This window comes from Astatotilapia calliptera, chromosome 8 (assembly GCF_964374335.1).
Source record: "Astatotilapia calliptera chromosome 8, fAstCal68.1, whole genome shotgun sequence".
Lineage (NCBI taxonomy): Eukaryota > Metazoa > Chordata > Actinopteri > Cichliformes > Cichlidae > Astatotilapia > Astatotilapia calliptera.
This window is the reverse complement of record NC_137429.1, coordinates 5,935,435-5,951,391: the sequence shown is the minus strand read 5'-3', so window position 1 is coordinate 5,951,391 and position 15,957 is coordinate 5,935,435. Positions and strand designations below refer to the sequence as shown.

The 15,957-nt window shown below is 41.3% G+C and overlaps 1 long non-coding RNA gene across 1 annotated transcript; it reads left to right on the top strand.

The window, feature by feature from the left end:
• The first annotated feature begins 4,023 nt into the window (after nt 1-4,023).
• Nucleotides 4,024-13,406, top strand: LOC145430361 (uncharacterized). The gene is made up of 2 exons (XR_013910891.1): nt 4,024-4,213; nt 10,599-13,406. It is a non-coding gene; the product is annotated as an uncharacterized LOC145430361 (long non-coding RNA).
• Nucleotides 13,407-15,957: the final 2,551 nt, after the last annotated feature.

The following is a 15,957-nucleotide window of genomic DNA, read 5'->3' as shown; positions in this document are numbered from 1 at the left end:
CTGCCTGTTTTTCCACTAAAGCGAAACATGAATGGCTGTCTGCCTCTCTGTGTTAGCTTGAAATGGACTAGCAACCTCTCCAGGATGTATCCCACCTGAGTTTGATAAGCAGTTAAGACCTTAGTCATACAGGCCTAGTGTCCGGTCGGCAACCTGTGGCAACCCTTGTTCACTAGAGAAAAATGTGTACTCCTTGACGAGTTTTCACCTCCTCCTTGTGATTGATTTCAACACTAGCAGATTGCTGTAGTTCCTCGTAGCTTGCATGGACCATACGACAGCCAGACTATGGATCAGTAATATGTCATTTCTGTACATAGGCTACATCTACACTAGCCCAGATAAATTTGAAAACAGCGTACATATCTGAAAACTACGGAGCCCCTCTGATCACATGGTCCAAAAAATAAATATATTGTGGCCACAAAATACTACTTCGTGGGCACGAAATGGGTGTAACATGCCCACGAAACACTTATTTGTGCCCACGAAATACTATTTCGAGGGCACGAAATGCTAATTTGTGGGCACAAAACACTTGACCGATAACCGTGATCCTTCCCAGCCCCTTGCAGTTGGTTGACAATAAAATCTATCCCGGCGTCCAGGTCGTACTTACGTCTGTAAAGCAACTGGGCTCTCAATATCCTGTTTAAATGTCTCTCCATAATAATGGTTGCTTGCATTGCCAGGCTTTTCAAAATGCATTTGTAGTTCATTCCCAGCCTAAAATAAAACTCAATCATGCCGTCTTTGTCCATGGTGTATAGGTTTAGCCTACTCTTATGCTTATGTCTCTACGCAGCTGTCCAGGAATTGTATCAATATGATGTGCGCACATTATTTATTTCGTTGCCACAAATGCGTAATTCGTTGCCACGTTATACCCAATTCGTGCCCACAAATTAGCATTTCGTGGGCACGTTATACTATTTCGAGGGCACGAAGTAGTATTTTGTGGCCACAATTTATTTATTTTTTGGACCATGTCATCAGAGGGGCTCCGTAGAAAACGCTCTGTGTCCACATCATCGTTTTCATGTGTTTTCACAGAGTTGTGCGTCCACAGTGAAACAGCTGTACTGCGCATGGGTGGAACACAAGACGATTCGTCCTGCCGTCTGCCGTTAATTTACTTTCCGTCTCTTTGAAACGTCGCAGCAAAATGTTGAGGAAAAGCACCGAGTTTTTTAAATGGACTGACAATGAGGCGGAGTTGTTGCTGCGAGTAACACAAAAGTACAAAGTTGCAAAAGTGAGTGAGAGTTAAAGAATTTGAAGAAAAGCTCTCTGGAGCAGTACAAACTGATATTAATCTTTATTATGGCTGTCAAAATTGAAAGCAAACAAAACAACTGGTGTGTAATGCCCTCCGCTATCTTAGTTTAATTGGTCACATGACTGCATCACCTGACTAAAATGTGTCGTTTTTTCAAATGTATGTGTTTTGGAGAGCGTTTTCAAAATGCTCAGTTTTCCTTGACCGAAAACGCCATCTCAGTGTGGACGGAAGGCCAAAACGGAGAGAAAAAGTTTTCAAACTGAAGCGTATTAGTGCGGACATGGCAGTCGTTCAACTATAAGTGAGCTGGCATTTCTTGACACTTGTTATATTTGACAGTGCTAGGACTATTAAGCCTGCTATGATGACCAAACAAAGGGGTTAGTCTTCTTCTAAAGTGCTTGCAATCTGAATAAAAGTTACCACAGGTCACTAACCCTGATCCTGTTCAAACTACAGTACCCTGCTTCCTACCTTCCAGCATGCTTTACTTTTTAAAAACCTTACACCTTGCAAGCCAAGCTGCTATTCTTCACATCTTTGTAAAGCTGCCACAGCCAAACCTCAGGAATTTAAATTACCTTGCACAGCTCCTCACCTCCCCTCTCCTCCAAACTTCTCACACCCTTCCCTCCCCCCTCTACCACTCAGCCATTTATAAACACTCCTCCTGCTCGCCCTCCGAATGCAGCTCAAGAAAAATCCCACCACATATAAACAGGAAAGTCAGTGAATAGACCTGAACCCCCTCCGTTTTACATGCCAGCCACCATGCTGTCTGTCAGTCAAGATGTGCTGACCCATAAAGAGCCCTTCGCATGCGTGTGATGTTTATAGTGTTTTATTCCTGTGTTTGATCTTCACGTGTCCTGGATTTTTTTTTCCTTCTACATTTATGGAGCGAGGAGCTTGTGAGAATGATTGTGGGAGAGTGTAAGAGTTCTCGACAGAGGAATATCTGTCACAGGGGAATAACAGCTCTGTGGTCACATTCACAGTTAGAGGAAAGTGTATTAGATGGGAGGATTTGCAAGGGAGTTTGAAGTTTCCAGTGAAGATGCTGACTACAAGGCTACACATGCAAACACAGTTTGATTCATCCATTAATACCAGACGTTGTTTTTGCTGCCAAACATAGATTCATAATTTTGATCAGAATTTCCATGCACCTCCCGAAAATGACAGAGTCCTGAATTTCAGACATTTCAAATTCACATCAACATTGCGGACTTTCCAAAAACTGTGGCTGTCCTCGTGTAAAGGACGGATTCTGTGATGCATTTAAAACTGAGGTAATGTTCACCTCGCAGGGTGTGTGCAGAAAAATCTTCATTTTCACAAAATACAATAATTTCACGGCTTGTTTGCTTATTTTTAAATTTCCATGTGATTAGTCATATTTCTATAGTGGCAAGGAAATGGATTATTATTATTCGGACCAAATATTTAATGTTCCCATTATTTAGGCGAGCACATAAACAAATGCGTCATCAGCAATTCATTGCACATACAATAACATGGAGGCTGTTTCCCACAGTGAGGCCGGAGCTGGCAGCGGGGCTCACGTCTGCCTCGGAGCTGCTGGGACGGAGCCAGCTTGAGGTTCAGACCACCGCAGCACTAATGCACAAGCAGACCACCAATGCAGAGTCCGTACTGTATACGACGGTACACATGTGCATGCACACAGCAGTACATGTGTGGTCACTGAAGACACATGTGCTCAGGGTGTTGATGTTAGTGTTACACTTGATTTTACCTTTCCTCATAGCTCAAACCTTTTCTGTTTGTCATGTATTGAACCGTCTTGTTTCCCATTAAACATGAACATATTATGTATGATCATTATGGCTTTTCCAGGTTCAGACAGTAGTTGTCAATGAGACCGTTAAAGGATGTTTGGAATTAATGTTCATTCAGAGTAAGATAAATAAAGAAAAATCTTTATATATTTTTGCTGTTACTGTCACCGTACCTGTTGTAACCCCCTTTACTTATTTATGTCATCGGCTTCTTGTTCAGTCTTGCAAGACTTGGGTTTCTGCGGGAGAGACAGAGGTAGTGTTGGCAGGTATGACTGAATAGTTTCTTTGGGTTGTGAGTTTAGATGTCTCACTTGAGGGGGTGTCAAAATTCAGTATTTTAGTGTTTCTGAGAGAGGATTTGTCTGAGGGCAGGCTGGAATCAAGGGAAGGCTTGACAGATGCGGTGGAGAGTGGGCAGGCGAGTATTAGAAGAAAGATTTACCGGCAAGTAGCAGAAGACTTGTTATGGAGGGTATCCAATCTGGCTGTGAGCTGAGAGTTCCACAAGGTGAGGCAGATGGGTTTTACAGGTAAGTGGACTGAATCCTTTAGGGGGCAATAAGGCATAGGAAACAACAAGTTTTGCCAGTTTACCATCATAATGCTTGGGACAAACTGGCAGAGAATCAGTTCCCCAGTTGATCTTAAGCCACGGAACAGCGACTCCACCCAAGGGCGGAGAAGAGACAAGATCTGCCCACCATTCCACCCGAAGAGAAAAAATTACAGAAAACTACCACACCTGCCCGGGCCCTGACAGACACTTCTGCCAGTTAGAATAAATCGTTAAAGTCTGTCTTACTTTCTCAGTTTCACATGGTCTAGAGTGGAAAAAACACTCAGAGAAGATTTTAACTTATTTTGAAAGATCAACTTGATCTAGCTAGTCAGGCCTAGCCTTTCACGTCTTGTGTGTTTTTTTTCTCAGCAGCTGAATTTCTGGTCAGACTGGTGTTGTGGGACTCAAACTCCACCTTGTTGGTGTTTCATATACTTTCAAGATTCACTGTGAACTGGAGGCTCACTTTAACTTCAATCTGCGGCAGGCCGAGAACTGTTTCATGTGCCATATACCAGCTAACCCAGGCTGTAGAGGACCAGGACAAAATCAATCACCAGCTGTACAGTAAGATAAAACATTCAGAGTCAAGTAAATGATTATATTACTCAGTTATCTACACATGCCAGCCACTCCATTTGTGTGTCCAGTAGCGCATCCCATCTACATCTTGCCAGGAGTGGCACCCATGTGGTCTTCTGCTTCCTACGTCAGCGTTTGATATTTTGTGCATTCAGAAGATGCTCTTCTGCATACCTTGGTTGTAACAAGTGGTTGAGTTATTGTTTCCTTTGTATAAGTACTTTCTCCAATTCTCCAATGATCCCTGAGAACAACAAAGCATTTTGCCCAAAAAAAACAGCCACTTACTGCATATTTTCTCTGTTTCGGACTAACCTCTTTAAACCCTAGGGATGTTTTTATGGAAAAATCCCAGTAGAGCAGCAGTTTCCAAAATACTCAGATCAGTCAGTCTGGCACCAAAAACGATGCCACGTTCAAAGTCACTTAAATCGCCTTTCTTCCCCATTCTCATGCTCATTTTGAACTTCAGCATGTCTTCTTGACCATGTCCACATGGCTAAATGCATTGAGTTACTGACATATAATTGGGTATTTGCCTTAAACAAGCAGTTGCACAAGTGTACCTAATAAATTGTGAGTACAGTCAGTGTGCTTGTCACAAAAAGCTTAAACAGACACTGGGTGAACGGATAAAGTAACATTTAAATCACTGGTATTACTCAGGAAACCACTCTCTTTGTACTCTGTGTAAAATGTTCCCACTTTAGGATGTTGCCACTGTTTAAAAGTAATTGCATCATTCTGTTTTCGAGAGCAAAAAGGTCATGACCAGGCAGCTTGGTTTTGGTCAACATCGTGACTCAAGGGAGTCATACACAGCATGGTGATGTCACCATTAAGGGCCTCCTACACATTCCTGGATCAGACCAAAAAACCCCAGCTGAAATATAATGACATACAACTTCACTCCCAATGCACACAGTTGTCACTGGCAACATTTACACACTCAGCATAAACCTGACATGCTGCCCACAGGACTCAGGCTGTATTGACATTGTAACACACATCTGGTTTTAAGTATTTTGTGGCACAGATGTGGCCTCTTAATAACATCCTACAATAGGGGAAAAGAATCAGGTTAATGTGGTTTCCTCATTTATATTATCAGTCAGGAAAATCTCACAATCATGAGATATCTGTATCTAATAGTAATAATAAATCTTCCAGATTGTGTGCACATCTGATCTGAGCGTAGATTAAATAAAAGATCCTAAAACTCAACTCTTGCCCATTAAGACAATCCACTTTGAAACGCAAAAGCATATTTGAACATGACATTTCCGCTTTGGTACAGCAAAGAGTTAAAAATCTAAAAGTTTGGACCTGTGTAAATAAACCCTAGTTAAGACAACAAATAACATATCTGATATGTGTCACTGAAATGGAGAGTAAGAAAGAGATTTGAGTCTGCAATGCAGCCACAGCGGAGCCGTTGTATCCTGTATCATCAAGATTAACAGCTACTCTGTAGTATGGATGTAGCCTCTGGGAGTGGGAAAGTGTGTTGTGAAGTTATTGTAGCACTTCAGTTCGTTTCGTGGGAGACTTTCCAAAGAGTAGAGAAAGGCTGCAACGAGACCCCACCGGTCACTTCTTCTTTTCAATTTTATGTTGTGACAATCGGTAATCTGAGTGAAACATATCGACCGTGTGGGAATGGCGAGCAACTCCAGTGCCCTGGTCATCTGGTTTAGTATCTAAATCAAAGGTTTGAACGGGACATGTCAAGAGAGAGACTGCAATTCTTCTTCTGCGAGTGGTAAAGCAGCAAGGAACCAGTTTGATAAGATGTTCTATTTTGTTAACATTATCCTCGCAGCAGAGCAGTTGAGTCATCGTCATCCCAGAAAGTCTCTAATCCTCAGAAGACAAAGCAGAGTGTACCAAAGTGTGAGTGTGCATGCCTGTGTGTAGGTGGTTGCTTCTTTGCTGTGTGTGAGTGTGTGTGTGTGTGTGCTATGTTTGGGGAAGCATTTAGGGAAAAATACTCATGTTCCGATTTGATCTAAGATATTTCCTTTTCGTTGGGTTGCTATTTACAGAACTACTGTAATGACTCAGAGCACAAGCATGCCGATACCTATCACCAGAGCCTGGCAAACAGCCAGGTCTGAGCTTTAGACTGGGTGCACAGACGTGCTGTGTGACCTCTAAATAACAGTATTATTGTCTGGATTATTAGGCAGTATAGAAGGAGTGGAATACAATAACAGTTTAGCATTTCTTGTAGTATTGTTGAAGGTAACAGACATTTATTTGAAGCAGGCATTTAGTGGTGGCAGACTCTTATTTCAAACTTCCTCTGTTTGGTCAATTTAAGTTCAAGGCCTCAAACAAAAGTCAAAGCATAACAGTATTAATATTGAGGTAAGTAAGACTGATCACTGCCTGGCTTTAGTTTCTCTTTCCAGCTCTTTAATAGGAGCAGAGCATCCCTCTGAACATACCGGTCTGCACTACCATGGGGGTTATATCACATCAGCTACCCACTGCACACATTGTGTCACAGCTTCACTTATTTAAAATATAGGTAAACAAAACAAAACCAGTTTGTAGTTATGATTTTCAACGCTGTAAGTTGCATGGATCTTTTTTTATTTTGTTGTTAGAAAAGACTTGTTTCAAGTGTGCTGTTAGAATAATGTTATTACTGCTGAGGTTACTGGCCTAGCTTGAGTATCTCGATACAAATCTAACATGGTTAATGTAATCAACACAAATGCTTTTGAAAGGTTTAATAGGTACAGAAATGCTAAAAAAAACTGTGCAAAAGTCTTAAGTCATCCTCCATTTCTTTAGATTTTGACTTATCAATTGTTCAAGCTTAAAAAAAGGGATGAAGAGCTTTTGATGATTTTAAGTCACTATGGGCAAAATAACTGCGGAAAATAAACTTTTTAAACTGCATAAATAGAATCAAAAATTAACAGTTTCTTTTCTTTCCTTTTATAAAATTCTCCCACAGATTTCAGTTTAGGATTCTCAGCCTTAATGTTTAACTTTAGTCTCTTTACATGGCTTTTGTTGTGGAACTTTTGAAGGTCTGCATTTAGGCACAAGCCTTTTCTTGTTGGTGTTCATCAAAGACCCAGGCTTTTGTTTGAAAAGTAGTTTTTATTAGAGAAGGTAATGAGGCACCCTACATAAAGGACATGTAAAACAAAGAGAGGTTACTCTGCAGGCAGTTTCTAAGGGAATAGCTTAACATTTGGGTTTATTTGCTCTGTTGCTGAAACAGTAAAAATACACTCACCAACCACTTCATTAGTGGCACCTGTTCATCTGCTTGTTAATTTCTAATCAGCCAATGACATGGCAGCAACTCAATGCATTTGGGCATTTAGATGTGGTCAGGATGACCCGCTGAAGTTCAACCCAAGGATCAGAATGGGGAAGAAAGGCGATTTAAGTGACTTTGTATATACATGGCTGGGTTGGTCTCAGTAGTCAGAGGAGAATGACTACACTGACTGGCGCTGATAGAAAGGCAAGAGTATCTCAAATAACCAGTTGTTACAATCAAGGTACGAAGAGGAGAATCTCTGAATGGCAGAGCAGCAGAACGCCACACAGGAAGCAACTCCTCTCACCTAAAAACAGGAAACTGAAGCTACAGTGAATGAATCACCAAAAGAAGATTGAAAAAAATATTGCAGGCTTGGACTGCTCTCATAATATTAAGGTATAGTCAGGTTACCTTTGCAAAAACAAAAGAAGAAAAGAACCTGGCTCCTTTCGAAATGCACAAAAAATCTTGTTTGACTATTTCTTGGCTGTGAGCATTCACTTTCCTGGGGTCTTGTTGTCACTTTGAGGTCCCCGAACAACCAGTGGAGCTTAAAAGGTACTTGTATGCAGGTTTTTATGGACAGAACTATACTAGCAGTTTCCTCCCATTTCCAGTCATTTTAAGATAGACTAACTGGCCACTGGTCGAAGCTTAATGTTTAACAGACATGAAAGCAAAGTCTGTTGCCATAATAAGAAAGTGCATTTCCTAAAGTGTTCAACTGCTTTATTTCTCATTTAATTAACAGATGTATTTTGTCACAGGTACCTGCAGTTCACTGCACAGAGGGACTTTAATGCAGCAAACAACTGTGCTCACACAGTGACACACACATATAGAACTTACACCTTCTGTTACGTTCATCAATCATCCTTTTTCTACACGAGTGTCCACTAGGATTGGGTCTTAATGTCGGTTATGAAATCTGGGCCATGTGTTGTAAACCAATATTAGTTTACAGTCCCTTGGCCTTTCAGACTAGTTTGGTCCTGTGCCTAAGTACTCCTCAAAATCAAATCCATTTATAATGCAGCGGTGCACGAACATTTGCTTTCCTTTAAAGGCCAGAGCTGGAATTGACAAAGCGCCATTTAAAATCACCCTGCCGACTTGGTGTTAAAGCGTGCATCATTCTCCTGAAGACATGACCGACCTAAATTTAAATGAATGTTCATATTTTTAAACTATTTACAAGCGCAGAAGTAAATTCACTGCGGTCATTCTGTAAGCACTTTAAACTGAGTCCAATCCATAGAAATATTTATATTATTGATGTTGATGGCAGTGAATGGATATACTAACATTGGTTCTCTGTACAATGACGCCCAGTCTTTTAAAATGGAAGAAATGTTGATCATTTTCTTGCAACAAAGAAAGCACAGATGCCCTGTGTAATCACATCTATTTACCAAAGAACACACAGAGTGGCTTTCCTGTAAAATGTTATTCTGTCTAATAAAGACTAAAATAAATCTTTAAAAAAGCAACAAAAGAACATGGGCAAATGCTTCATGGAAGACTCAAACTGATGATCTCTCACACTAAGCTGTCTTGTCATGAATTTATTATCTTTATAAGCAAGACGTTTTTGTTTCTTATTGCTAATTATTAAAAGGTAATATTTAGTGATCTAAGAGACTAAAAAAGAGGCTGTCTAGCAGGATCCAACATTAGCAGAACTTTCATTTTTGGAAATATTTTACAAACCAAGACTAAACGTGAACAAAGTCAAGTTATTCAGTTAATCAGTCACTCAAAATCTTGGGCATGAAGATGGAGGTATCTAATTAGTCCTAAATGCTTTTTATTTTGGACCAAACAGTTCACCTGCGCTACCACATACTTTACTTTAATCATCTTATTAGAAACTTTATTGCAATTCAACAAACAGTCTTAATGTGTTAAAATAAGCCAAGTTTCTCTTAGGAGGAATGCTTCATTACCAAATACCTCTTCAGCTTGTGGCACCATGTTAGTATAAGCCAAACTCCACAGACAGATTATACACTCTGGCTATAAATGTTCCCAGTCTAGCAGAGGCAAAAAAAAGACAACCGGCTTCTTTTGGTCGATTTGCTGCTAGACAGGGCCGTGCTGTGTCACGCGACATTAATGCTTAACGATCCAGGTTTTGGAACACTTTGGAACACAGGTCTTAAAATCTTTATTTTCAGTTACCACCAAAGGCTGAAAGTAGCAGAGTTCCAAACTCAAAACTATCATCGCTGTGGTGTTAATCTGAGAAATATGTATGGGAAGATGCAATGTGTCATTTTCACAGCATAATGTGACAGTGATGAGATAGAAGGTTTGGAAGATGTGGAGCTCTGCAGGGTGTGAAGCTGTGGTCAACAAATGATAAATTAGCATTATTTATTTACTAACACGTGCCTGGAACAGCTGCTCTGTTGGTGTATGACTTTTTATGGATGTACTTTTCAAGTACAGACCAACAGATCCTCTTTTATATTAAGGATGAATTTGAAAGCCTCTGTTTTACAAACATGAATGTAGATTTACTGTGATCTCCATGCCATATGTTGCGCTTTTGCATTCAGGTTTGAATACACACGTGTATGCACTTACTTTGTGTTTTTACCCCACTTGGAGGCCATGTTCAAACCCACCCTGTGGGGTTTCCCAGGACAGACCCCTCCCTGACACCACACCCAGGCGAGAAGACAGGGGAGCAAAGGAGGGTCCCTGCCTGACAGCACCGGGGAATGACTCCCTCCAAATGCTATGCAGGGTGACATCTGCAAACCATAACAACCTCTTTAAAACCCACCAAAAATGTGAAACAAAGAACAGGGCTGTGACCTTTTCTGTTCATATAATTACACCACGGGATCTTCGCAGAGAGGAGGATGCAGAAAGAACAAGAGAAAAAGAAGAAACATAAATTAATAAGATGTCACATTTTTGTGAAACATTTAGATTATATGCACGACATTCACCAGAAGCATCGTCGCAATGAGTGATTCAGTATGTTGGTTCTGAATTTTCCTAATGTCACCTTTGCCTGGGATGCTATTTATCAAAATTATTTGAAACTATTGCTCTTGTGCTCTCTTGCAGAGATCCAATCAGCTTTGACAAATGCAGACTATTACGCTCCCTCTTTGATACTATCCAAGTGAGTCTGAAGGAAATTCGCTCTGCTACACGATGGCATGGCCTCTGAAATTCCACTGCTTGTTCCCTCCCCCTGTAATTGTTCCAATTGTGTGGGTGCGCCGAGTCATGGCAGATTTGGAGCTTGGACAGTCCTTAGACCGAGGCTGGCTCCTTCAAGGATCAACTCCATCAGACGCCAAAGCAGCCTGAGGACTTAATGGTTCACAGCCACGGCATTTGGACACAAAGGCCAGTTATACCCACTTGTGTTTGTTACAAAACAGCTGATAAAATCCTGAGGATGTGGTTTTGTCTGACTTGAACTGTTATTCAAATTCCTGAAGATTTTTTTAGATGTGCCAAATATTCAAATTTTTTAAAACTCATATAATTTATAGAACATCTGATATAAAATCCAACAAAAAATCTCAAACCTCACATATGAAGGCTTGCAAACACAGCCAGTCATCACAGCGAAAGACAATGCGATGCTGAGTTAGACTGAACTTGGATAAAGTTTGCATGTCTGATCCACAGAGGGAGTGGACAGGATGCCTTATCTCTGTTAACTCAGTCGAGGATCAGTGTCAGAAATGCCAGCACGCTTCACCAACGGCTCCTGGCATTTCCCAGTGCAACCCTACCTCAGTGGCCGACTTACAGACAGCTGAGAAGAACCTCCAGTGCTAAGACTTCACCTTGGTTTCCTCTCCCATTTCCTCCTCTGTTGTTATTTTGATGAACACATGTAATTGCAGTGTACTTTTCCCCCTTCCCTCATGAACGGGGAATGCCCTGTGGATTCTCAGGCATTGAACCCTAATAGGGCTAATGGTGGTGGTATGCCTAAATTACCTCCCTCCATCCAAGAGGGCTGCTGTGTTTATGTCTACTGCCTTGGGTAAACTCCCCCCGTCCTGTCATTTATCGGGGTACATGTTTGTTGTACTATGCAGCTCAACAGCGGATCTTTATCAGCATGACCAACGGACCTGTCTAGCCCATGCAGACAGTAATACAGAGTAGTGATTTTTTAGCCCTGAATTTTGGGACCACTGTTTAGCTAGAAGCTAGATTTTAAAGATTAAAGTTGAAAATAGCCAATATAAGAAACAATGTACAGAAAATAGCATTATTTAAACCAATATGCTCTGTTGGGTATCATGTCAGTATGATCTCAGGGAAAATACTGCAGTTTTAGTCAAAATAAGATTTGGGTATAATCTCCCTCATTGCTGGTGCCTTGGTGCACCGATTGTGACAGTACTGGACCCAGGAAGCAGATGGTCCCACTGGAAAGGGCAAAGAAAGTTTGAGATGAGGCTGTATAATTTGTTTTGAGGTTTTTTCAGGCGACATCACATTAAAAACGGGCAAGATGGGGGCTTGGAAACCACTACATGGACCCGAGAACACGTCTAGAAATCACTATGTGTTCACTGTTTCATCCACAAATGCAGGTTGAAGAGCTGTCATTCAAAGAAGGAGCCATATATAAACATGATCCAGAAATGCCACCCGCTTCTCTGGGCCAAGGTTAATTTTAAAATGATTGAGGCAAAGTGGAAAACTGTAGTGAGACAAATCCAAATATGAAATTCCATACTGTGTCCTATATATCCCAACCGATGATGTCTTCTTCAGAGAAGGCCGTGCATATTTCAACAGCTAATACAACAGCATGGCATAATAATAGAGGCGTTCAGAGTGCTGAACTGGCCTGCCTGCAGTCCAGACCTTTCACCAACCCAAAACATTTGGATTCATCATGAAATGAAAAATGTGACGAAGAAGAACCGGGACTAATGAGTCAGCTAGAACCAAACAAGGAAGGGACAGCATTTCTCTCCCAACAATCCAGCAGCTGCTCTCCTCAGTTACCAGACTGAGTGGTAAACATGGCCACGTCCCAACTTTTTGAGATGCCATCAAATTCAAACTAAACTAACATTTTTTCCTAAAATACTACATTTCAGTCATTCGATGTTGTCTGTGTTCTTTCATGAGTAGAATATGAATTTGTGACATTTGAAAATCATTATATTATTTATTTATAATACTTCATTTCATTTTACACACCTTTTTTTTTGGGGGGGGGGGGGTGTAAATATTTAGCCTGAGAGAAAGAGAGGGATGCCATGCAGCAAAAGGTCCATAAAAATAAGAGCAGAGAGAATCAACTAGCCTCTACCTGTCACATTATCAAGTTATTTGCACATTATCAAGGATGTCAAGTGCATGCACAGACAAACGTCTAAAACCAACAAGGTGATTATTTGCTTTTATGTGGTTATGAAGCCTTTAATTTGTCATGAGCTGTCACTGTTAGACTGCATTTATACAGGGATGAAACAAGCGTGACATAGTGTGCTAAATAACGAGCTTTAAAGGTGCTGCCAGGTACATTTTAATCACCTTGGGCAAGTTGGCTCCTCCTTCATTCTTATGTAAAGCTAAGCTAAGCACCGTGTGCGTCTTGCTTTGTAACCACATGAACACAACATCAACACAAAATAAACTCCGTATGAAGCAAGCAGTTAAATAGGAGAGGACAGCCTCTTGTGTGATTTTCTTTGCAGTGATGTTGTCGCTGTGTGTCCAAATCTCCAAAAACCAACTTGGAGAGCATATTATTACAAAGATGTTGCCAAAACTGTTAAAATATGACCCAATTCCTAATAAACTGGAATTTTCCCCAAAAAGTAACTTATATTGTTGTGTGTCCTGAGGCAAATTGATTAAAATCAAAATTTTAACACCTGGCAAGTATGACCGCAGTTTATGTGATGCATTATTTCTTTTATGCAGAGCTGCTTCTCCCAAGTGTGATTAGGTCATATTTCTTAAAGTGAAGTCCAAATGACAAAGCCCAACCAAGTGCCAAGATGTTTTTGAAAAACAGTTGTGGTGTGGTATTCATCTACGTCAAGCAGTGACTTTACATTTGACGACATGTTATTGTTCTACTTCAAGCCGAATTAAGCTGAAGTAGTAGAGAAAGTTCAGAAATGTGTCCGCCAGACTCCCTGTTCCCATCGTACAGAAGTCATGCTTATAAACCACCGCTCCGAATACTAACCCAAATAACACTTCCGACCCCAGCGAGAATGAAAACAAATGTAGGAGAAGGAACCACAGCTCGGTTCCTCGTCGGCCTTCACACCGGTCTCTTCCTCAGGAAACTGTTTCTCCCTCATGGCTTCAATGTTGCATGTAGTTTGCTCTTGCCAGCGAGGAGGAGGAATAGTTACACTGACAGATGTGATGTGAAGGCCCGCATCAGCAAAGCCTTGTTAGGCTGCAGAGTCACATCCTCCTGCGGTGCCTGCCGCTGACCTGAGGTGACCCCTGGCCGCCCCTCCTCTCTGCAGGATCCATGTGAACGCACTTTGCCTCCATGAATCCTGCTGTTGACACCAAGAGTGGTGTTGAGGGAAATCCTTTGGAATAGAGCTCGTTCTAGTACACTGAGAAGAGAAGGGAAGGCCCTTTGTTTAAGTTTGTCTTGGTTGCATATGCTTCTTGTCTCACCAGCACAAGGCTGTTTCCTCTTTTGCTTCTACTTTTGGAAGACAAAGAAAGCATAAAAAAGACTGGCGTCCCCTTTCCTGCTCTTGTCCTGTCTATCTTGTGAGTTTGAGACTTTCTGGCCTCAACAATGGATGAAACAATAAACACTGCTCGGAGAATACATGAGATTTTACTCGGCAGTCCGCTGCAACAGTGAGAGAGTGACAGCTACATATAATTTAGCATGTCACTGTAACCTAATAAAGAGAAGTGCGGACAACAAGATGAGGGGAGATGTGAACGGACAAGACGAGACAAAAATGAAACTTGAAAAGAGGAGATGAGAGGAAGAGAGATGAGATGAGAGGAAACCAGATGAGGAGATTGGAGGAGAAGACAGGATGGGAGAGGAGATGAGAACCGGCAGAAAGATATGAGCAGAGGAGAGGAGTTGACACGAAAGGAGACGTGAAGATATGAGGGGATATGAGAGGAAAAGTACAGGAGTGTTTGCAGGATTTTTTTAAGGGTATGGCACCGAGGGGACGACAGGAAATCCAGTGCAGAAAACGCTCGGTGTGGTTTACAGTCTCGCGTGCAGCCCTGTGACGCCATACAGATGGCAATATGTGAAAAGCGGCACTGCACATCATTTTGTGTTGAATAAATTAGTTTGCAAATCAGCAAAAATCCTAACAAAGTAATACAGCAGGTTCTTGAATTAGTAGCCTCCTCCTGAGGCTACTAATTCAGATTTTAAAAAGGCACCAGGCTGTAAAGAAGCCTGTGAGAAAATGGAATTCTTCTCCATTGAATTTTGACCTCAGTAAACTTTCCTGATGAGTTTTTGCAATGCAACATGATAGATTAAGCATGAGTATTATGGTATCCATTAGTTTCAAAAGGGAGAATAAAGCAGTGTGTGCTTTGGGGAAGAGCTACACTTTGAGTAACAAAGTGTTAATATATGACTGTGCTTTGATTTTACAGTCAGATTCACCTTTTCCTATCCCATCAAGATTCAAAATATCAGGAGGATCAACAGCAACATTGCTCTCCTTCATAACAGGACTAATCAACTAGATGACATAATGATGGCCATGTTAAACTTTTAAATATAGTCGATAGGTGTGTATCAGGCCCTAGCATAATCTAATTTGATCTTGACAAAACCTAATATATCTGCGGATGGTTGGCTGGTCACAGATCGTTATTGATCAGCTGAAAACTGTTAGATTTTGATCAGGTGCTGCTGAAACAGTGTGTTTTGAGAAGGGACACGTGAGCAGGGAAACCAGATAAGGCTCAGAAATGAGCAAACACGTCCACTAGATATAACTGTGGTGGAAAAAAAACTGAAGATGAGAGGATCAAATGGAGGAAAGCTAGACAAAAAAGGGGAAATAAGAGTAGAGGAAACAACACTCACGGGACAGGAGATGTGACAAAAGGAGACAAGGCTGGACAAGCCGAGAGGAGGGAAGATCGGAGAAGAGGAAAGGATTAGAGATGCGAAAAGCAAATACAAGTGGAGACAATGGGGGACTATAAATAGGATAAGAAAGGACAAGAGGAGTTAGATAAGACTAACAAGGGTGTGCAAACGAGGATTCTCATGCTCAGTCTTGCTTCATTTTCTTCATTCCAACTAATTTCTTTGCTCCCCAGTGACTGGCCTGATCCAGGTTGAGGAGTCCTGGAGTTAAGGTCTGCCTCAGAACCTGCAAGGTCTGCAGGAAAAGGTGATTGAAAACATGTGAGATGAAGCAAACCCTGGAATAAGTTTTTCATATGACCTAACCCCAGAAAC